This window comes from Camelus bactrianus, chromosome 24 (genome assembly GCF_048773025.1).
Source record: "Camelus bactrianus isolate YW-2024 breed Bactrian camel chromosome 24, ASM4877302v1, whole genome shotgun sequence".
Classification (NCBI taxonomy): Eukaryota; Metazoa; Chordata; class Mammalia; order Artiodactyla; family Camelidae; genus Camelus; species Camelus bactrianus.
The window spans coordinates 23,757,383-23,780,893 of NC_133562.1; the positions used below are offsets into that span (position 1 = coordinate 23,757,383).

Genomic DNA, 23,511 nt, shown 5'->3' on the forward strand with positions numbered 1-23,511 from the left:
TTGTAGATACTGACAAGATATGTAGAACAGATAAACAAGGTTATACTGTACAGCACAGAGAAATATATACAAGATCTTGTGGTAGCTCACAGTGAAAAAAAATGTGACAATGAATATATGTATGTTCATGTATAACTGAAAAATTGTGGTCTACACTGGAATTTGACACAACATTGTAAAATGACTATAACTCAATAAAAAAAGTTTTTAAAAAAAGAGTTCAGAATGTGTCTAGCTAGAATTCTTTTTCCTCTTTCTGGAACAATTAAGTGGCTCTTTAAGATTACACAAATGTAAGATGGGTAGACATTCTACTGGAGACACTTAATGGTCTAATGAAGAAAGACCTTTGGCAGCAAAGCTGATCCCTGAGGAGGACACAGGTGGATTTGCATGGTGTTCAGTTAGCCTCTTGGGAGGCAAAAGATGATGTCTCTGGTCATTTTCCTTTTGAGGTTCAGTATTCGAATCTTTCTTATGAAGTGGAATGATACTTTCTGAGGCTTTTTCATAGGGAAGAATTAAAAAAAAGTGGAGAAAGTTAGCTCAGAGAATGCTGTCTGAATTTGTGATAGGAACTGAAAATGTTTAGGGAATGCTGTCTGAATTTGTGATAGGAACTGAAAATGTTTGACTGTAGAAAGTCTGGGGTTGGAGGACTCTGAGAAGGGACAGTCGGGGGAAGGATTACAATAACAGGTACTTTTGGACAGTGAGGATGTGTGTGCTGGTGTCTGCACCAGTTCATAGCAGAATTATTTTCAGCTTGACCACTTTGAAGTGGTGGGTGTGTTTTCAAAACAGTGACCGAGCACGTCAGTGTGGAGTGAAAGACGCACGCACGTGATGGGAGGAGATTCTCATCTTAGCCTGTTCAGGACTAGAATCAATAAATCCCCCTTCTGAAGATGCCCTTCATGCAAGACATGGTGATTTCTCAACAGAAAAACTGGAAAGGTAAGAACAGAGGGGAAACCAAGAGTGAACTCGTCAGACTTTCCATTTATCACACCCCCTGGAAATTGGAGACAGGCCTGAGTAAGTTTTTAGAGTTCTTAAAAAAATGTGGATGATGAGATGAACTCAAGGCCGGGTTGTGGAACAAAGCCACAACATGAGATTATGAATTATTGGATAGTTTGTATGGTTAGGACTAGGATTCTAACCAGAATTATGAGATTATCTTTACTTATTTGCACTTTAAGTTGGTGAAATAATTAAGTAACACAGTTAAATGGTTCAACTTGATAAAGACATATTTGTATATCTATAGCCACATTTTTAATGTTACAAATAATACTTGCTTGTTTTATCTGTGTTATTCAGATCTTAATACATTGAATGAATTACTGTTTAATGCTACAGTCCCCTGAATTTTTTTATTTTCTTCTATTTTTAAAAATAAACTTACACATTTGATGATAACCACTTCTATTTGGTTCTTTTATCTCCTCCTTCATGGTTTCATGAGTCCTTTTTCATTTGTTTATATAAGATATTTAAAGATTTATAACTGGATCCCCGCTCACTAAGTGATGAGAACAAATTTTAATGAATATAGATGAGTATAATATTCTAAAAGTCCCGATGTTAACACAGTGGTCAAATAATTCTAAAGGTTACATCCTCTTGAGTTAAATACAAGATTAGTGAGGAAATGTAGTTAATTGGTAGGGAAAACACTGAGTATGTTTTTCATATAACAGTACATGATATGTTTGCTCAGGCATGGTCAAGAGTTTTAAAGGTAATGTACATACTGGTCATTTGAAAGGCAATAGAGTGTCTACATTTAGGAGGGAAAAATTAGATTGAAGAGTAACTTGTTTGAATCAACAAAAATGAGCAAAAGAAAATAAGTAAAATTAGGGCAAAAGAAATGTGAACAAATATAAACTAAGGTAAACATAAAAGCACATCGTATTTGGCATAAATAAGAATACTCTTCTATTAAAGAGAAAGAAGGTTTGCTTTGAAAAGAAGACTGCAGGTGACATGAGCAAGAGAAAGACTCAGAGGTCCAGCACTAATGTCCCCCAAATAATGACAAAAGCAATGACTGAACAACCAAAAACTGATGGACTAGCTTTGGAAAAGCTTCCCTCCGAAGGAAGTGCTTTACGCAAAAGACACACACACACATATACTGCCAGAGTATCTGGTAGAATATTTTGTATGTTGTATATAAATACATATAAGAGATGCATGAAAAAAAAAAGTGACTGTGAAAATGCTAAGTAATTATCTCAAGGGTGAGACTTTAGATGATTTTATATGACTATTAATATAACATAATACATTATAATAATACTGTATATTTGTGTATGTGCATACATATTATATATTTTTACATAGGCAAATTTCTTTTACAATGAACTTTATTATTTACATTTAAGAAAAAAATAGCTATTTTATTATGGAAAATAGATGGACAATAAAACCTATCTGGCTGATCTATAACATATGCAAAATGCCTTGTAGACTGTTTAGCACAAGGTGGGCATTCCTAAAAGTCTCGATCATCATTGTTGTTACTTGCATCATTATACGTATATTATTTATATGCCTAGTCTCATTTTTGCATCTTTGGTCTGATTCCCACTTCCCAACTCGGATTTGTAATTCTCTCCCCGTAGTCTTTTCTATCCATTTTAATATGTCATTTCATCTGCCTCTTCTCTGACCCTTCCTCCTTCATGAAGCTTTCTCTGAGTATATGCAGGTTGTTGAATCAGTAGCATGTTTAATACAAACGATTTTATTTGCTATTGTTATTTCCTCAGTCAGACTCAAAGCTCCTTTGATGGCAAATATGGCATATATCTTTGGTTTGCTTGTCAACACATCAAAGACACGTAGCAAGCATAGCTCAATCAATACTGGTTGAGTGAAATGACTGAGGGCTGAAGTTCCTTCCAGAAATTTGGATAGATAAACCCTGTAGAGACAAACAGAAAGAATTAATTTTTCTGACATTTGCATTTTGTCAATGAATACCACCAATGAAAAGTATGACAATTTTCAGGAACTTTAAATTCACACTTTCCTTTATCAAATGTACTTTTACATTGATACGATTGATCAAAACAAACCATCTGCAGAGCTTGCTGATCTGAAAACTGATGTAGAGGGAGTGTTATGGAAATATTTGGAAAGCCATTCGTCAAGCTGACTGAGAGACTGCAGGAGTCAGGTTCCACAGGCTCCCAAGATGAATTGGAAGAAGATGAGAACACAGATGAATAGGGAGCAAATGAGCACCGTGTAGGGTTCACTGTGGTGGGCTTGGACCAGGGTCAATTCTATGACTATTGTAGTACAGGCCATACATACAGGAAGAGCAGGCATCCTTTTTCATTATCATTTCCCTAAAGACTTCAAGTCTTTGCATTTTAGTCTGTAAGAAACAATATTTTCCTGCCACCCCCAATGTTTTATTTATTTATTTTTTAAACATCTCTATTCCTCAGCACTAAGAAAAGCAGCAATCAAAGCCACTCTTAAGGAGTCTGCGGTGTGAGAGCTGAGGTGTCTGGGTTGAGGTGTAAATGTGAGGATTATGGAAATGATGAAGTATGGATTAATGACGAGTATGGCAAGCTTTTACATAAAAGACCTTCAACTTCAGGATTCTTTTGTTCAAATGGGGGAACATGGGGAACACGTGCCATCATCAGTCATTAATATCTTTGTGAAAGTTAGTCCCTTAGATTGTTTCTAATATGATTAATAACTTGAAGGGAATGAATATTTTGATACTACAAAAAAAAAAGAGAAAATTCTTGGGAGTTGTTAGAGGAAGAAATCAGAAAGAAAGAAGAGGAAGGGGGATGCCAGTGAAAGAACATGAACAGGGATAAGGTGGCCCTGGGTGAGGGAGGAGGGACAGAACCAAAGGAAAACTTGGACCATTCCTGGTGTAATTCCACCTTGAGAAGCGCTCTGGGAGAAAGCAAGAGGAACATGAACTTTGGTTTTAAATTTGAGTTTAAATCCCTGCTCTGCTGTATATTAACTATGTGAATCTGCATTCAGTTTCTTAAACTTTCTGACTTTCAACAATTAGCTGGAAATAATGGTCTTTGGTGTAGGACTGACTTCTCCATTAGGTGCAGTGCCTATGGCCCAAGGTATTTCTAGGGCCAATGAACATGTTATAATTTCTTTTAAAATGAAAAAAAAAAACTTTGAACTTTCAGGTCAAAAAAATTTAATATATATTAATATATTTGTCTTTATACCAACAGAATTATAAAGTATACTTTTAAATATTTTTTATGAAAGGGGCCCATGGAAGTCATTATATAGCACTGATTTGGTGGGAAGGGACTCGGAAACGGGGAGTTAGACAAAATCCTATCTTATAGGATGCCAAGCAGTTGGTACACACTAGAGGATAGGCCTTATTTTTCCTGCCTTCCTAATGTCTATACACTTTGTAGGTTTCCGTATCTGCTCTGGTGATCAACTAAGGGTTTATTATACACCAGGCATTATTCTAAGTAGTTTATGTAGATGGACTCATTAAATTCTCACAATATCCCTAAAAGAGGATTATTGATACCATCTCCTTTCTACAAATGCAAAAACTGAGACATGGAGAATTTCAGGAACTTTCCCAAGCTCGCACACTCTGTAAGTGGCAAGGCTGGACTTTGAGGTAGGACATCAAATGTCCTTCATTAGGACTTTTGGAACTTAGTTAGGCAGATCCAGTGATGTCTCCCGTTTAACCTGCTCCAAAAGCCCCACTGGCATTTTCCCACTGAAAATATTTCCCTGTTAAGATTCAATTTTTAATCTCAGATGTAGGTGCACCTGGTAGATATGGATGACTGCTGCTCAAATTCTTCACTCAGACCTTGTTAAAATATTATCAAATGTCCATAGAACACAATTGTGAAGCACACATGTTCTGTGGTCATTTTTACGCTGTGAACATATCATATGACCCATCAGCAGCATTGCATCATTCTTCTGCTCTGGTTATCAGTAACATCACCAGGACTTGCTCCATCAGTGTATGCACTAGCAAGACCACGTTGGACATAGGGCTTGTTGCACATCTGGATTCTTCTATCACACGATCAATGGTGAGGCCAACAGTATCACAAAGCAGACATTTCTGTATGTGAAATGGTTTCTCTGCCAAAGAATTCCATTTTTTCTAGATGTGTCATCAAGGCTCCTTGAGAACTGAATTTAAACTAAGTTATGAGTTTAGAATGTGACTCCCTAAATTAAAATAACTTCATCCTGAGTCCAAATTCCAGAGGAACAAAGTGTATTACATTAGATGGTTTGTTTTCTCATGGAATAAGCAAAGTTTTGAATTGGGTTTGGTTTAGATTTAAACCTGACCAGGTTAGTCATAAGGACCATAGATTATTACTATTTAAGAGCTAAGAGCTATGTACTGAGAGTTTATTACATACCAGACTCTGTGCTAAGAAAATTGCATGGAAATAATCCATATAATTTTCATAAAAAGCTCAAAAGCTTTTTTTTTTTTTTTTTACTTCTTTTTGGGGAAACTGAGCCACAAACTTAAATAAGTAATTTTCCCAAACTCAGGCATCTCTAAACTAGCAGCACCTGGATTCAAACTCAGGTGGTCAGACTGCAAATCCCATATTTTTAAACACTAAAAGCCACATTGCTTATAAATTACCTATGTTCTTCCTTTTCTACTTTCCATCTCTTTTTCCTCTTTCATATCTCCTTCTATTTCTTCCCATATAATAAATTGAAATTCTAAAATATTCTTAAATATGACATCATTGAAATGATGAAGACAACATCATTTAAATCTTGAATGACATGACTGAAAAAAATTAACAATACTTTATTTTGGAGTTAGGATGGTAACTGAGACAAGAGATTGAAGGGAGAGAGGAGGAACTAAAATTTCAGAGAGGCACAAATCGGTCTTAGTAATTCAGTGACTGAAATAAATGAATGAGTATTTATTTTTGATTCAGGAATTGTTTGGGAGCTTCAGGTAAGGTTTCCAACCATAGACCTGTGCAATCTAGGAACATCTAAGCTTATCACTTGTCCCCTTCTCTTTAAGCTGTGACTTTAAATGTTTATGTATGCATGTTACAAATATGGATAACAATGCTATAACCTCCTTTATTGAGGGATAATCACATTAAATCTAAATATTTACTCAATTCTGACCATTCCTCGTTTGGGAAAGAATGAAAATAAAGGTATGATATTACCTGGAGATGGCATAAATCGTCATGTTTTAATTAAAAATGGCAGAGTGACATTTGTACTCCCATGTTCATAGCAGCACTAGTCACAGATGCTAAGAAGTGGATACAACCCAAATGTCCACTGATGGATGAATGAATAAGCAAAGTGTGGTGTATACACACAATGGAATATTTTTCAGACTTAAAAAGGAGTTAAATCTTGTCACAAGCTACAAACATGGATGGCCCTTGAGACATTATTTTATGTGAAATAAACTAGTCACAAGAAGACAAAGTGTGTCTGATTCCATTTATGTGAGATTTTTACAGTGGCCAAATTCGCAGAAACAGAAAGTAGAATGGTGGTTACTGGAAGCTGAGGGGAGGAGAGGAAGAGGAGTGGTTTATTGGATGTAACTTTATATGTGTACGATGAAAATGGGGCTCCATTTCACAATAATGTGAATATACTTAACACCACTAAACTGTACACTTAAAAATGCTTAACATGATAAAAACTAAAACTAGAGGTGAGGTAAATAAGACTCTTGCACAGGAAAGAGATTATTAAGGAGGATGTCATCTGTGTATGAATGGGCTTGTTTATATTTTTAATCTCTTTGAAAAATGGTCTCATGTTTGTTTGAGGTTGCATTAGAAACAAGCCTGAACTACGGTTTACTTTTCAATCTCCCAAACTGAACCTCCCTGAGGCTACCTAAATACATGTCATAATGGCTTACTTATGACACACAGAGCAAGACTTCTGATAAAACAAAGCAAATAAACCATAAGAAGAATTGGAGAAGTCTGTCTCCTCTCCTCTAGACAGCATTCATAATGACCAAGGCCAATTTTATGCTCCGAATCCAGAAGTGCAGAAATTAAGCTTTCAGAAATGTACATGCTCAATATTTTATACTTTCTGCTTTTTCAGGACATCATATTCTTTTTCTTCAAATGAGATGGAAAGTACAACGAATTTCTTTAGCTGGATTCACACAGCATTTATGAGATTGAACTTGTCAACTTGGATTTATGAAATTTATGAAATTTTCTAACACAGTTGGGCTACTGTGCCAGCACTTTCTTGAATTTTTAAAGGAAAAAATAATCCTTTGCATTTTTGCTTCAACACTCATGCTGGCCTTTCTTTATTGCCTAACATACATAATGAAGATTAAAAATGGGAAGTGCCCCAGTGGTCCACGCTGATTAGAATGCTCATACAGTATTGCAATGCATTAATCTGAGAGGAGAGAAAGGAGGGCCAAGAGACAGAACTTCTCATTTCTAGACAATCTTACATCAGGAAGAATTCCAGATCCATTTGACCTAAAAGACAGCCTTGTACCCACCTTGTAATAAAAGAAACACGATTAAAATCCTTGCAGGACACAAGTCAATCCATCCGTTAGTTACTAAGTTCCTTTCCAAAAAATTTAAAAAATAGATTTGATTTTAATAAAAGTATTCCTATCCTTGAAGTTAAACATTCGGTACAATCATCCAGGATGCAATTTTTCTCTTTATTTTGAATATAGTTTTCCATTTTTCAAAATTACTATTAACTTTTTAAAGGGAAATCACATTTTCACATTGATGAACAGTAGCCATATTTTCCACTTACGGGGGTAATGAGTTCAGGAGCAGTGACCCAGCAAATGGACAGGAGAATCTGTTCCAAGCTGATGTTAAGAGTATTTTGATGTTTTGGAAAAGAAAAAAAAAAAAGACTCTGGAACTAATGATGACAGATCTCTGCTGTTAATTAATCAAATCACCTCAAAATAGAGTTCAGCAGGTGGAAATAATTACCAGTTAATTGTCTCCTGTTTATTACTCTTTGGAGATAGAAATCCAACCACTGCACTCATTTTACAGTGTTTACTAAAAAGTAAATAATAAATAAATCAGAAGCATGGATGTTGTTATGGTAACAATATTTGTGTTTGCTTTCAGAGACAATACAAATAGTATAAAATAACAATTTCCCCTTTGAATTAAAATATCTGTTGGCTAGGTGCATGAATCTGCTTTTAATAAAAGATTAATTTTCTTCTGTTTATTTTGATATGATTAAGTCCCTGGTATGAAACAGAATTTTCAGTGTGAAAAGATTGTCAGTATGAATCCTGACAAGAAGGCAATGTGTGTCTTTGAAAGTTTAGATTTGGTGAGAAATGTACATCTTAGAAATATGACTTTATTTGCTGTGTTTAATTTTATTATTTAGAACAAAAATCATCTTAGTATATTCATATATTGATCAGATACTGGAGCATTTTGTGAATCAGATCCAAATTCCAACTCTGGAATTTACTATGTGTGATACTGTGATCCTTATTTATGAAATGAGGATAAAAATAGTAATAATCCCATAAAGTGATAAAGCATGGATGCCTCTTAGGAACTCAGACAATCCTTGACATTTAATAAATGCTCAATTAAAACCTTTGTGTTACTATCACTATTTACTAATACTATTATAGTTCTAGGTAATAATCGTAATGTTTTTAAGTTTGCCTATTAACTAAATTCTTAATTTTGTTCTGAAGCAGTTGAAATATTCAGAATCAAATGCTAAGACACTGTTTCTTAAAATTAAAATTTTCCTAGGAAAAGGAAGATATACACAATTAAGATGCACAGAACAAACATATCAAGTATATATGTGTGTGTATATATATATATTTATCAAAATGTCTCTCTATATAAACATATATAGGTATACTATAGATACAGATATGCCATAGGATAACAGTGTTAAATTTTTGTTTTATATGTTATGTATAACCATCACCTGTTTCTCCCTTAAATAAATTTATTATGTATCATCCCCAATATTTATAAAAATTGTTTAATTTGGCAGGAATAGGTTTATATAACAAATATGTTAACTAAGCTTTTTGAGACACACCAGCACACAGAAAAATATGGAGCATATCATTGAATGTTGTAGTATAAAGGATGGAAAACAGTGAGGTTTTTGTCTTTTCTCCTTGCGTTAATCTGTAACTGAAATATTGGGAGACATGTGTGTGTGCGTGTGTATGTGTGTGTGTAACACATATTAGTCGAGAATTGTAATGGTTTAGGTTTTCAGAAGAGAGATGTGGAAGAGGGTAAAGAGCTGTCCTACAGTTTTTTTAAAGTATGAAGACTACTTTTCCCCAACAAAACAAACATAAAATCAATTATATCCATCACAAAACCATTATTCCTATATATCTTTAACATTAATTAAATGTGACTATATGACATAAATAAAATATAAAAGGATGCTTCTTAGTAATAATAAGTAATGTAAAGTTGATAATATAAAACGTCTGTATTTGTATCTAAGTTTGTAGCATCAGCATAAGAAAAGCCTGAGATTCTCTATGCACCAGGTTTCTATTACACCATTAGATGAAAATCTAATAATTTCAGAGCAAGTAATATCACATCCTTTGTGTTTAACCATTTTCTCTTTCAAAAAATATTTTAACATTTATTGCATGAATAAATCCATTTCTTTCATTTGAGTTTATGATGTAAGGTCAGTGGACTTGGTATCTGTAGCAAAACCTGGATAAACTACTGATTTATGTACTGCCCATTTGGCTACATTTGATAGGACCCTCAGCCTCTCTGAACTGAATCTTTGTGTCCTTTGTGGTATCATGATAAATCTATGGCATGTTGCCTTTGTTTTTTAACTGAAAACCCTTATGTAATTTTATTTTATTGAAATAGAGTTGATGTACAGCATCATGTTAGTTTCAGGTGTGCTATGTAGTGACTTGACATTTGCATATATTATGAAATGATCACTATAATAAGTCTAGTAACTGTCTGTCCCCATATAAAGTTACTAAATATTTTTGACCATATCTCCTTTGCTGTATATTTAATCCCGGTGGTTTATTTATTTTATAACTGAAGATTTGTTCCTCTTAATCTGCCTCACCTATTTTGCCTAACCCCATCAGCCTCTCCCCTCTAAGCCTTACACTTTAAAATCATTTCATTATTGAGAATATATTCTGCATCATGAAAGCATAGTGGTATTCATTCTCATTCACCCTACATTTTCCCGCTTATTAGAATGAAACACCATTAATTCTTGTAGCGGTAAACTAATTTCCCCTTTGGTAATTTCTCATTGTTGGCATTGGCTTGGGAGTTTTTCTACAAAATAGTCAGAAAAACAGCTGATCGATATTGCCAATGCATCTTTTGCCCGCAGTATACTCGACAAAGTTGAGATTTCTCATACTGCATTTCTTATTCCTTATAATTAATTTGTATTTACATGAAATAAAATTACATATGTTAAAGTAACATTAGCTATCATTTATATATTAAAATAACTCTTACAAATGCTCAGTCCTCCCTGTTATCCAAATTCAGTTCCCCAAAAATGACTTTCAACTCCTTTAAATATGCTCTTCTGCTCCTCACTTCCATACCTTTAAATAGATGCCTTCATTGCTAATTCTTGATTTGTCAACTTTGGACATTTTCTACTGATTTCCTTTTTGGTAGTTGTTAATTCAGCTCTCTGACACTTACTCCACCAAATGGACTACTTCCTCTCTCTATATTCTCACATTATATTCCTATTACAATTCTTGGTTAAGTTGGTAGTCAGTGTTTATACTATTATTGTTATTATTAATGATTATTATTGTCATCCAACAATTATTTCTCTACATATTCAAGCACAGTTCTGAAAATCTCCATCTCCAAGTTTTCCTTTCTCTCTCTCTCTCTCTCTCTCTCTCTCTCACACGCACACACCCATCCCCTCTCTCCCTCCCTCCCTCCGTCCCTTTTACTGGGAGGTCTCCCTCCTTAGTAACTGATTCTCCTCCAGTCTAACTTGAGTGTTTACTGGTTAAAGTGCACAAAGGCTCAACTGGCTATTTCAGCAGCAATCTCCTGTATGGTGTTGTGCTCCCTGGATCATGTATCTTCTTGTTCATTTCACTTTTCAGAATCAGAACCTAGAGTAGCTTTCTAAGAAAAGACAAATCACTGGGGGGAAATTTAAAGAAATGTTTTTGTTCTCATGCTTTAGTCATGGTTTAGTGAGATATATCATCTCCCTTCTGAATTTTAAAGGAATTCAATCTACTACTTTGTGGTTTCCAGTCTTGTTCTTGAGAAGTTGGATGCCATTCTGAACTGCAGTACTTTTTACAAGACATTCCTAATCCATCTCTCACACTTGAAGCCTTTGGTATCATTTTAAAATAATTTTTAATGTTCTTACATTTCACAGGATAATACCTCTGTGAGAGACCTTCTTCATTCATTGTGCTAAACATTTGGTGGGTCTTTACCATTTAGAGATTTGTGTCCTTCAAGCTTTAGAAATTACTGGTTTGATTTATTAAAATTCCTGTTACTTATACATTAAACTTTCTTCACAGTTCTTCCAATTATTAAAACTTTATCTCCTATTGGCTCTGCTTTTGGTATTAGTTTATAGGGGATTTTTTTAAAAATTTATAATGCTGTGATTTATAAGAATTGTTTTTGTTATTGCAATAGTACTGCTTTGAGAGTATCGATGATACATCGTTAAAAGCTTTCTTCTGCTTCCTGTGGTGTCCCTGAATCTTTTCTACTTATTTGTATCTCTGTCAGCTTGGATGGTTCCTTCAAATGAGTAATGATGTTTACCTATCCATTGTATTTAAGAGGGAATCACTAAAAAGCTCCTGGCTTGATATTTATGTGAAAGCATGTTTCCTTCACTGCGAGATGATCCACATATAAACTCTTATGTACTTTGCAAATCTCTCAAAAGTTTAGCATCTTGTTTTGCTTTTTCTTGGAGGCATTTCCATTTTTTTCCCCCCAGAGGGAAATGTTTCTGTCATCTGCCTGGAGTTATCTGAATGAGGGAAGACATTGGGAAAATAACTTGCCATTCAGGATGCTGACTCATTCAACCCCCTCACCCCTTTCTTTTTTTCTGGTTTGATTTCACTGGTCTGTTATGTCAGGTGACCCCAAGTACCTACACTGTTAGGTTTGATTTCTCTGCAGAAAAAGACTTCTGTTATCCTTCTACAGTGGGCAAGAAGCATCCATTTAATTTCTGGAGTTTTTGAGTGTTGGGTGGGAGCCAAGGGATAGATCGATCGCTGCATGTCTTTGAACTCGTTCCTTTGTTTTCAATGAGTCACTTCCATAGTTGCTTGTCCTGGGTCTTCAAAGTCCATAAATTTCCTCTGATTCTGTGAGTCAACATGTTTCTGCCCACATTGATTTCAATTTCCTCTTCTTTATTAAGTCAAATAACATTATTCCTGCATTTGATTTCCATTCTCAGAAAATTGTTGATGCCTCTTATTTACTGTTGTCACATTTTATATTGTCTTTTGGCTTGTATGTTTGTGCATTTACATTTTCCTTTTTTTATACTTTTTTTATTTAGGGGAGTTTCTCAGAGGAGCCAAGATAATCAACTATGTATCAACTATGTTTAATCTGTCCTATTTTATTTCTCTTTCAAAATGCCATTCCCCATGAAATTAGGGAAAAAAAAAAAAAAAAAACAGAAATGCCACCCACATCTCTTGTAATGCTCCTGCACCAGAAAAGAGCAGATTCGTGTGCTGATTTGGGGTTTGGGATGAATGGCCCTATTAACATGGCTGGCTTAAAGTCCTATAATGGCACTATTAGAAAACAGCATATAAAGGGCAGAACCACTGTTGGTTAAACTCTTCACAATGTCAAATTTCATTTCTAAGTTTCATAGAATCCAGGTTAAAATGTAAAAAGAATGCATCTAAACCAATTATGTATGTTGGGGATTGTTCCTGACAGGCAAACTCCTGTTTATACCATGAACTACTTTCCACGAACTAGTTAAGCAGATGCCAGTGATGGGACTATGGCCAGGAGGTGGTTTGGGACTGGACCACAAGCTGAATTGAGAAAAGGCTGGCAGTAAAGAGTGGGGATTCTGGATGACGGGGGTCAATGTAGAAAAATGTTGAAAATCATGAGAGGCCCATGAAGACAATATAGAGGTGATCAATGAAATCTGCCTCTGTAAGGCAGAAGAAATCATGTTGGAGATGGTCTTAACCTCAAATTTGAAAGAACATCCTGATGAATCAAATGCAAGGAGCATTGCTATTGAATAGGTAGGTGTGTAGTACTGGAGTGTCTGCCTGGGTTTAAATCTCAGCTCTCACACATCCATGTTTCTGCAAATTTTGAAGCTACATTAATGGGTGTTGCATTAGTTTCTTCATTTGTAAAATGAATGTGATGATAGTATAGAACTAATAGCATTGTTATGGGGATTAAATGAGATACAACACAGAAAGCATTTAGCTTGGGGGATAAAGCATAAGAGCTCAGTGAAACCTGGTGGCTGAAAATGAGCTGTTCCTTCTATGCTGACAAATTTTAGCTTCTCTGCTCTTACTCAGATGTCCTGATCCCACACTTCCGTCCACTTGTGTAAGTGAACTTCACAGATCCAAGTCCTGCCTGGCTTAAATAACGAGGGTAATATAACTTTGTGATGTCTCACGTCGTGCTGAGTGTTTTACTATCCAAGGCAAAGCTTTGTAAATGAAACTTAGATATTTTTCAGTACTTTTTATTTGCCTCATCCCCTATGATTAGATGTTTATCTTTCATATTGTATTAATGTCAAATATCATGTATATTTATGCTACGTTTATTCTTTTTATAAGTAGACAGGTATGATAAGTAAATAAATAAAATGAAGTCACATCTAAGCTTTAAAATATGTCTGAAATTTGAGGTCATCCTGTAACTACAACTAATCTTTCTCTGAGTCCTGACCAAATGTATTTCCACTTTATTGATTATAACATGCATATTACAATATCAACTTATTCTATGTGTACAATTCAGTGATTTTTAAGAAGTTCAGAGTGTTGCCAAGCAACACCACAATCCAGATTTAGAGCATTTCTATTGCTCCAAAAGGAAATCATTAACACCCACTCTTTGTTCCCACCCCAGACATAGGCAACCACCAGTCTGCTTTCTCTTTATATACACTTACCTTTTCTGAATATTTTATATAAATTGATTTATATAGTAAATGGTCTTTGTACAGCTGAGTTTTTCCAATTATATATTTTGGGCGGGAGTTTTATTCAAGTAGGAGCATGCACAGGGCTCTGTTCTTTTTATTACTGAATAGGATTCCGTTGTACAGACACACCATTGTGTTTATCCATTCCCTGATTGGTGGACATGCCACTTTTATTGCTAATATGAATACTGGTGTGAACTTTCATATACAAAACTTTGTGATACATGCTTTTATTTCTTTTGGGTGGACACCTGTGAACCCCAACAAAACTCTGCATATCCCATTCCTGTGTTATGCATTATACTCTGTTTTCGTATGATTATATTGGGGTCCGTTTCTATTTATGCCAGCCCCTTAACTATGAACACTCTCTAATGTCCTTTTCTCATCATTTTTTAAATATAATGTGTGCTTTAATCAGCTTATCCACTCTCAAAGTTTAACTGTAAAGTTTACTTGAGTGACTTAAGTATCTTCATTTTTAATCTCGTTTGTTTGCTACCCACATAGTTCAGTTTGGGGAAATATTTAATACAATATTAACTAAAGCATAACATTTTGGGTGACAGAATATTGATTTAGTGCTGTATCAAGATTTTGTACAATCATAATGTAAAATGTATTAGCATCTTTAGGGAGTAAAAAATATTATCAGTTCTATAATGAAGTTATTTATTTATTTTTAAAATTAGTTTATTTTAAAATATACTTTGAAACTCTTTACATCTGCTATCTGCTTATTTTATTCTACACTGTCACTTATAAAGGATTCCCCTGAAGCAAAACATTAATAAACATCTACTTAGACCATCTCAAGTGTGGATAATGAAGAGCTCTTTCTTTCAGTGGTCATCTTTTATTTGTTATTGATTTCTTTTTTATTTTAATTGCTGAAAAATAACTTGTGTCCACAGACAGTGTGAAAAGCTCCAGCAGATTCCTGGGGAGCTAGTGGGATATGCAAATGCATAGGTCTGTGCATTCACCCCTGGCTCTGCATGTGCTATGAATGATGTAAGAATGTCTTATGCTCTTACCACTGGCTGCCCTGAAGAATCTGCACAAGTAGGAGAGGAATTCTAAGGCAGAGATGAGGGTATGCCTCAACGGCAACATAGAGCCCCTCAGCAAAGACTGTCGTTGCTTACTGATTCCAGGCCTTTAAGGAAAGAAGAATTATTTGAAAAACTAATGGCTGAACACTTCACAAATATACTAAAATACATCAGTCTACATATGCAAGAAGTTCAGTGAACTCCACATAGGCAAAACTCAGATTTCTGCATGAAAGAGTCCAGAAACAGTCTTGACTGAAAGTAGAGAGAAGCGACTCATCATACATAAGGGATGCTCAATAAGATGAACAGTTGGTTTCTCATCAGCAGTGGTGGAGACCAAAGGAAGAAAGATAACATATTCAAAGTGCTGAAAGGAATGGGCTGTCAACGAGAAAAAATTTGCCAAATTATGTAACGGTAAAGAGTAAAAATCAAAATACTGTCTGCATTCAGTGTTCTTTCTAAGAATCCACTTTAAAGAAACTGGAACTGGAATTTGTGGCTGATCATTTCCTTTGCAGTGCAGAAACATTGATGCAGTCCCATTTTCTACTTTTTACTTTTGTTTCCCTTGCCTAAGTAAACATATCTCAAAAATATTACTAAGATCAATGTAAAAGAGCACACCGCCTATGTTTACTTCTAGAAGTTGTATGGTTTCAGGTCTTACATTTAAGTTTTTGATCCATTTTTAATTTATTTTTCTTAACGGAGTGAGAAAATCCAATTTGGTTCTTTTGCATGTAGCTGTCCAGTATTCTCAAAGTTCCCAGCACCATTTATTGAAGAGGCTATCCTTTCCCCATTGTATATTCTTGCCTCCTTTGTTGTAGTTTTATTGCCCATGTAAGTGTGAACTTATTTCTGGGCTCTGTGTTCTAGTCCATTGATCTCTGCATCAGTTTTTCTGCCAGTGCCATACTGTTTGATTAATTATAGCTTTGTGATTTAGTTTGAAATCAGGGTGCATGATACCCTCAGCTTTCTTCTTCTTTCTCAAGATTGTTTTGGCTATTGATGGTCTTTTGTTTCCATATAAATATTAGAATTATTTGTTCTGAATATTGCTTTTTGTAATTTAATAGATTTTACATTATATCTGAAGGTTGCCTCGCATATTATGGTCATTTAAAAATATTAATTCTTCCAGTCCATGAATATGGTATATCTTTTCATCTGTTTCCATCATCTTCAGTTTCTTTCATCAGTAACTTACCGTTTTCCAAGTAGAGATCTTTCACCTCCTTATTTACATTTATGAGACTTTGAGAAAATAAATCCTCCCACTTATAAATAGTTAAACCAGATTAATTTGGACTCTAAAGACGGATTCTAATTTACTAGAAATGTGTGGATTAATTGTGTTAAAAAATTGTTTTAACACAATTTAAATCGTGTCTGGCAACATCAGGTACTTAACTCTGTGTTCGTTATTTCTCAGTTCCGTGATGTCATGAAACACGTGTGTCTCCCTTGCTGACTGCTGTATCCTGAGCTTGCCCTTATCCTAGAAACAATAAATGTTTGGTGAACAAATAACGTATCATTTCTGGGCTAACTAATCTCACTTTTACATATACATTTATGTATGTGTTGTATATATGTGATACATAGTAAAATATATGCTAAATAAAGTGTAGGTGTCAAAAATTGTGAAGTGTTTACCCCATTTGCAAGTTAAAAACTTAGCCAGCTCTAGTCTCATGGACGCTGGTAGAAAATAGGGGCATGCTGGATCAGAGATGAATGACAGAGTTTTAATGACAACAGAGTGTCTGCACATGTGCCAGTTCCCCAAGCCTCTGTTCCTTTCGAGTAACAGGAAGAGAGCCAGGTGACACTTAAACACACAGTGAGATACATTCTAAGAAAGGAACCCCAAACTTGGGGAACATGAATCTTTTGAAAAGGAGGTTAACATGCCTGCATCTTTGTTTGTAGAGAGACACTATCTGAGTCTTCCATAGCTGATATATGTGTGTGTGTGTGTGTGTGTATATATAATATATATATGTGTATGTGTATATATATTAGATATATTATATATATATATATATATATATATATATATATATATATATATCTGTATTTATCACTTTTAAGTTTTAAAGAGTTGGATTTGTCGGATTCCATCATCTGATTTTTTTTATATGTAAGAAGAGTGAGGCTCAAATTAGGTCTTTGACTTCAACTCAAGATTAAAATCTCGTGTGCTACTAATTTGACATTAGAGTTAAGCTCCCCTGATACCTAGTTAGCGTTCTTTACAGTGTACAGTTTACATCTGACGATTCCATACAGATGAGTAAAATACTTGAATAGGAAGAGCTGAGACTAGAGCACACTAATGAATTAGGGTTTGTTGTCTCTTTAAAAGAAAGCATAAATTAGAACATTTGCCCCTGCTGTATGTATATTTTGACTGAGAAGTTCTTAATATTGATATATTATTTGTCTTTATGGGAAATATTACCTTGAAATACATATTACACACCTGCATTTGCCTGAAAATTTGTAGCTTAATAAATTGATGAGATAACTGGGTCACATTTTAAGATTTTGAAAAACCAACTCAAACATAGAGCCTAATAAAAGAATGTTATACATTTCCTTTTAAAGGCTAAAGAAGTTTTTCTCAGGACTCTTAAATTCCCATAATCTAATAAAAAGGGAAAATAAAATCTGAACTTAGAGTGTTGTTTGTACTTAGAGGGTCTTCCGAACAGAAAGGCAGTCTTGATGCAATGCAGTAAGCCACAGTAACATTGGGGCATTGCAGGTGAAAAATCTGCAGATGTAAGCCTTCACCACAATGTATTACAATTGTATGCTGGAATAATTCCTGTGCAGAAATAAGGTTGGGTTAACTACGTTTCCCAATAGTAGATCACATTAAAATGTTATAAAATCATGATTTCCTGTATTTGAAAATTTGTAGTATCTCAACTGTTTCCAATATTTTAAGGTTTTTTTTTTCTTTTTTGGTATGATTTCTATTAGTTGAAGATGTATAGAAACTTTTCTTTTCCTACTTCAAAATCAACTAAAAAGCAAATACCTATAAAAATAGAATAATAAGCTAAAATATTTGAAATTACATACATATCTGTATTTCACGTTCTTACTAAATTTCGATTTTTACTTTGAAGAAGACACAAAATACTGTCAATGCCATTATCAGAATATACTTTAGTTTAAATTGATTATTGAAAATCAGTTGTTGTGTATGTTGTGTAGGAAGAATTTGTTTTTTCCTGTTATAATTATAAATAACTGATTGTAATAAATTTTCTTCATGCTTAAAAGGACAGTTAAGTTCAGTCAAAATCATAAGTAGTATAAAGTCTTCTTTATTTATTAAGGCAAAACTGGTGTTTTTGCATGTACACTTTTAATGATTATATTGCTGTAATTTTATCTTAATGTGTATATTAATATATAGATACACATTTATCCTAATTTCAATAATGATATGTAATAACTTATCCTAATTTATATAATGATATAATGTATATATACATTGCATATTTCTATCATGTATCAATGCACTATTTTATGCTCAGTCCTCATATTCTATGTTCTAACTATCCTCATTACTACTCTCTTCCAGTCATCAATTAAAAATTTTTACCTATCTCATGCTTGTCCATTGGATTCACCAAGAGGGAATATATTTGATCTTATAATCACCTTGATATTGTCATAAATGTAGTATAAATTTTTACTTGGTTAATGAGGTAAAATAACTTTCTATTAACGAAATGAAGGTTTCATAACAATTACTCTTTCAAAAGTTATCAACTAGGAATGTTCCAGTATGAAAAGCCCTTTACCTATCCACGGGTCTATGTCAGAAATTGTTTTCTTTAAATGGTGCCTGAAGGATTGGATAACAAATAAAGTTTTAAGCAAAGCAACAAGCTTCAAAGGAAAATCAGGGTAATGAGATGTCCACAGACAGTGTGAAAAGCTCCAGCAAATTCCTGGGGAGCTAGTGGGATATGCAAATGCATAGGTCTGTGCATTCACTCCTGGCTCTGCGTGTGCTAAGAATGATGTAAGAAAGGCTTATGCTCTCACTACTGTCTGACCTTAAGACTCTGCACAGGTAGGAGAGGAAGGCTAAAGCAGAGATGAGTGTATGCCTCAACGGCCACATAGGGCCCCTCAGCAAAGAATGTGGGTGCTTACTGATTCCAGGTCTTTAAGGAAAGAAGAATTATTTGAAAAACTAATGGCTGAACACTTCTCAAATTTGCTGAAAATATTAGTCTACACATCCAAGAAGTTCAGTGAACTCCACATAGGCAAAACTCAGATTTCTGCATGAAAGAGTCAAGAAACAGTCTTGACTGAAACTAGAGGGAAGCAACTCATCATATATAAGGGATGATAAAAACCATTAACAGTTGGTTTCTCATCAGCAGTGGTGGAGACCATAGGCGGAGAGATAACATATTCAAAGTGCTGAAAGGAATGGGGTCCACCGAGAAAATATTTCCCAAATTAAGTAACTTGTTTAATGATAAGAATCAAAATTTTGTCTAGATTGAGAGTTGTTTCTAAGAATCCATTTTAAAGAAACTGGAACTGGAAATTGTGGCTGATCATTTCCTTTGCAATGCAGAAACATTGATGCAGTCCCATTTTTTAATTTTTACCTTTGTTTCCTTTGCCTAGGTAAATATATCTCAAAAATATTACTAAGATCAATGTAAAAGAGCACATCACCTATGCTTATTTCTAGAAGTTGTATGGTTTCAGGTCTTACATTTAAGTTTTTGATGCATTTAATGTATTTTTCTTAACGGAGTGAGAAAATCCAATTTGGTTCTTTTGCATGTAGCTGTCCAGTTTTCTCAAAGTTCCCAGCACCATTTATTGAAGAAGCTATCCTTTCCCCATTGTATATTCTTGCCTCCTTTGTTGTAGTTTTATTGCCCATGTAAGTGTGAACTTATTTCTGGGCTCTGTGTTCTAGTCCATTGATCTCTGCATCAGTTTTTCTGCCAGTGCCATACTGTTTGATTAATTATAGCTTTGTGATTTAGTTTGAAATCAGGGTGCATGATACCCTCAGCTTTCTTCTTTTTGTCAAATTTGTTTTGGCTATTGAGGGCCTTTTGTTTCCATACAAATTTTAGAATTATTTGTTCTGAATATTGCTGTTGATAATTTGATAGATATTACTTTAAATCTGTAGGTTGTCTTGCATATTATGGTCACTTAAATATATTAATTCTTCCAGTCCATGAATATGGTATATCTTTTCATCTGTTTCCATCATCTTCAGTTTCTTTCATCAGTAACATACCGTTTTCCAGGTAGAGATCTTTCACCTCCTTATTTACAATTATGAGGTTTTGAGAAAATAAATACTCCCACTTATACGTAATTAAACCACATGAAATTGGACTCTACACATGGATTCAAATTTACTACAAATGTGCAGAGTAATTGTGTTAAAATAATTGTTTTAACACAATTTAAATCTTGTCTGTCAACATCAGGTACTTAACTCTTTGTTCGTTATTTGACAGTTCCATGAAGGCATGAACCACGTGTGTCTCCCTTGCTGACTGCTGTATCCTGAGCTTGCCCTTATCCTAGAAACAATAAATGTTTGGTGAACAAATAACGTATAATTGCTGGGCTAATTAATCTCACTTTTACATATACGTTTATGTATGAGTTGTATATATGTGATACATAGTAAAATATATGCTAAATAAAGTGTAGGTGTCAAAAATTGTGAAATGTTTACCCCATTTGCAAGTTAACAACTTAGCCTGCAAGAGTCTCATGGATGCAGTTAGAAAATAGGGGCATGCTGGATCAGAGATCAAGGACAGAGTATTACCAACAGCAGTGTGTCTGCACATGTGCCAGTTCCCCAAGCCTCAGTTCCCTTTGAGTAACAGGAAGAGAGCCAGGTGACACTTAAACACACAGTGGGATACATTCTAAGAAAGGAACCCCAAACTTGGGGAACATGAATCTTTTTAAAAGGAGGTAAACATGCCTGCCACTTTGTTTGTAGAGAGACACTATCTGTGTTTTCCATAGCTGATATGTGTGTGTGTGTATATATATATAAAATATATATGTGTGTGTGTAAATATATTATATATATAGTATACATATATATATCTTTATCACTTTAAAGTTTTAAAGAGCTCGAGTTGTTTTATTCCATCATCGAATTTTTTTTATATGTAAGAAGAGTGAGGCTCACATTGGTTCTTTGACTTCAACTCAAAGTTAAAAACTAGTGTGCAACTAATTTGACATTAGAGTTAAGCTCCCCTGTTACCTAGTTAGCGTTCTTTACAGTGTACAGTGTACATCTGACTATTCCATACAGATGAGTAAAATACTTAAATAGGTAAAGCTGAGACTAGAGCACACTGCTGAAATGTTTTGTAGTCTCTTTAAAAGAAACCATAAATTTGAACAGTTGCCCCTGTTATAAGTATGTTTTGACTCAGAAGTTCTTAATATTGATATTTTATTTGTCTGTAAGGGAAATATTATCTTCAAAGACATCATATTACACACCTGCATTGGCCTGAAAATTTGTAGCTTGATAAATTGATAAGATAACTAGGTCATATATTAAGATTTTGAAAAACTAACTCCAACATAGATCTTTATAAAAGAATGCTATAAATTTTTGCATTGCAAAGGAAATGATCAGCCACAATTTCCTGTTCCAGTTTCTTTAAATTGGATTCTTTAAAGAACTCTGAATAATGACAATATTTTCATTCTTACCATTTAAAAAGTTACTTAATTTGGCAAATTTTTTCTCGTTGGCAGCCCATTCCTTTCAGCACTGTGAATATGTTATCTCTCTGCCTTTGGTATCCAATACTGCTGATGAGAAATCACTTGTTTATCTTATTGAGCATCCCTTATGTACGATGAGTCGGTTCTCTCTAGTTTCAGTCAAGACTCTTTCTTGACTCATTCCTGCAGAAATCTGAGTTTTGCCTATGTGGAGTTCACTGAACTTCTTGGATGTGTACACTAATATTTTTTAGTAAATTTGAGAAGTGTTCAGCCATTAGTTTTTCAAAAAATTCTTCTTTCCTTAAAGACCTGGAATCAGTAAGCACCCACAGTCTTTGCTGAGGGGCTCTATGTGGCCGTTGAGGCATACCCTAATCGATGCCTTAGCCTTCTTCTCCTACCTGTGCAGAGTCTTAAGGTCAGCCAGTGGTGAGAGCATAAGACCTTCTTACATCATTCTTAGCACACGCAGAGCCAGGGGTGAATGCACAGACCTATGCATTTGCATATCCCAGTAGCACCCAAGGAATCTGCTGGAGTTTTTCACACTGTCTGTGGACATCTCAATACCCTGCTTTTGTTTTGAAGCTTGTTTCTTTGCTTAAAAGTTTCTTTGTTATCCAATGCTTCAAGCAACATTTAAAGAAAACTATTTCTGACATACACCCGTGGATAGGTAAAGGGCTTTCCACAGTGGAACATTCCTAGATGATAACTTTTGAAAGAGTAATTGTTATGAAACTTTCATTTTGTTAATAGAAAGTTATTTTACCTCATTAACCAAGTAAAAATGTATACTACATTTATCACAATATCAAGGTGATGAGAAGGTCAAATATATTCCCCTTTCTGGAATCCAATGGAAAAGCAAGTGATAGGTAAAAATTTTTAATTGATGACTGGAAGAGAGTAGGTATGTGGATAGTTAGAACACAGAATGTGAGGATTGAGCATACAATAGTTGATTGATGCATGACTGAAAGATGCAATATATATATATACTTTGTATCATTACATATATTATGGTAATTTATTACATATTATTATCAAAATTAAGATATATGTGTATCTATATCTTATTATACACATTAAGATAATATTACAGCAATAGAAATATTATAACCTAACAAGGTAAAACACCAGCTTTGCCTTTATAAATAAAGTAGACAGTATTCTACTTATGAGTTTGACTGGACTTAACTGTCCTTTTAAGTATGAAGAAAATTTATTACAATCAGTCATTTATAATTAAAACAGGAAAAAACATATTCATGCTACATAACAAACAGAACAACTGATTTTCAATGGTCAATTAAAAGTAAAATATATTCTAATAATGGCATATGTCAGTTTTATGTGTCTACTTCAAGGTAAA

At 34.3% G+C, this 23,511-nt stretch overlaps 1 long non-coding RNA gene across 1 annotated transcript in view; it reads right to left on the reverse strand.

Annotated features, from left to right (window-relative positions):
* Positions 1–2,314: 2,314 nt before the first annotated feature.
* The window catches only part of LOC141574931 (uncharacterized), a 109,642-nt gene continuing 88,445 nt past the window's right edge, over positions 2,315–23,511 (reverse strand). Inside the window, exon 3 of the long non-coding RNA XR_012502064.1 lies at positions 2,315–2,938. This is a non-coding gene — a long non-coding RNA (uncharacterized LOC141574931). The remainder of the gene's footprint in view (positions 2,939–23,511) is intronic.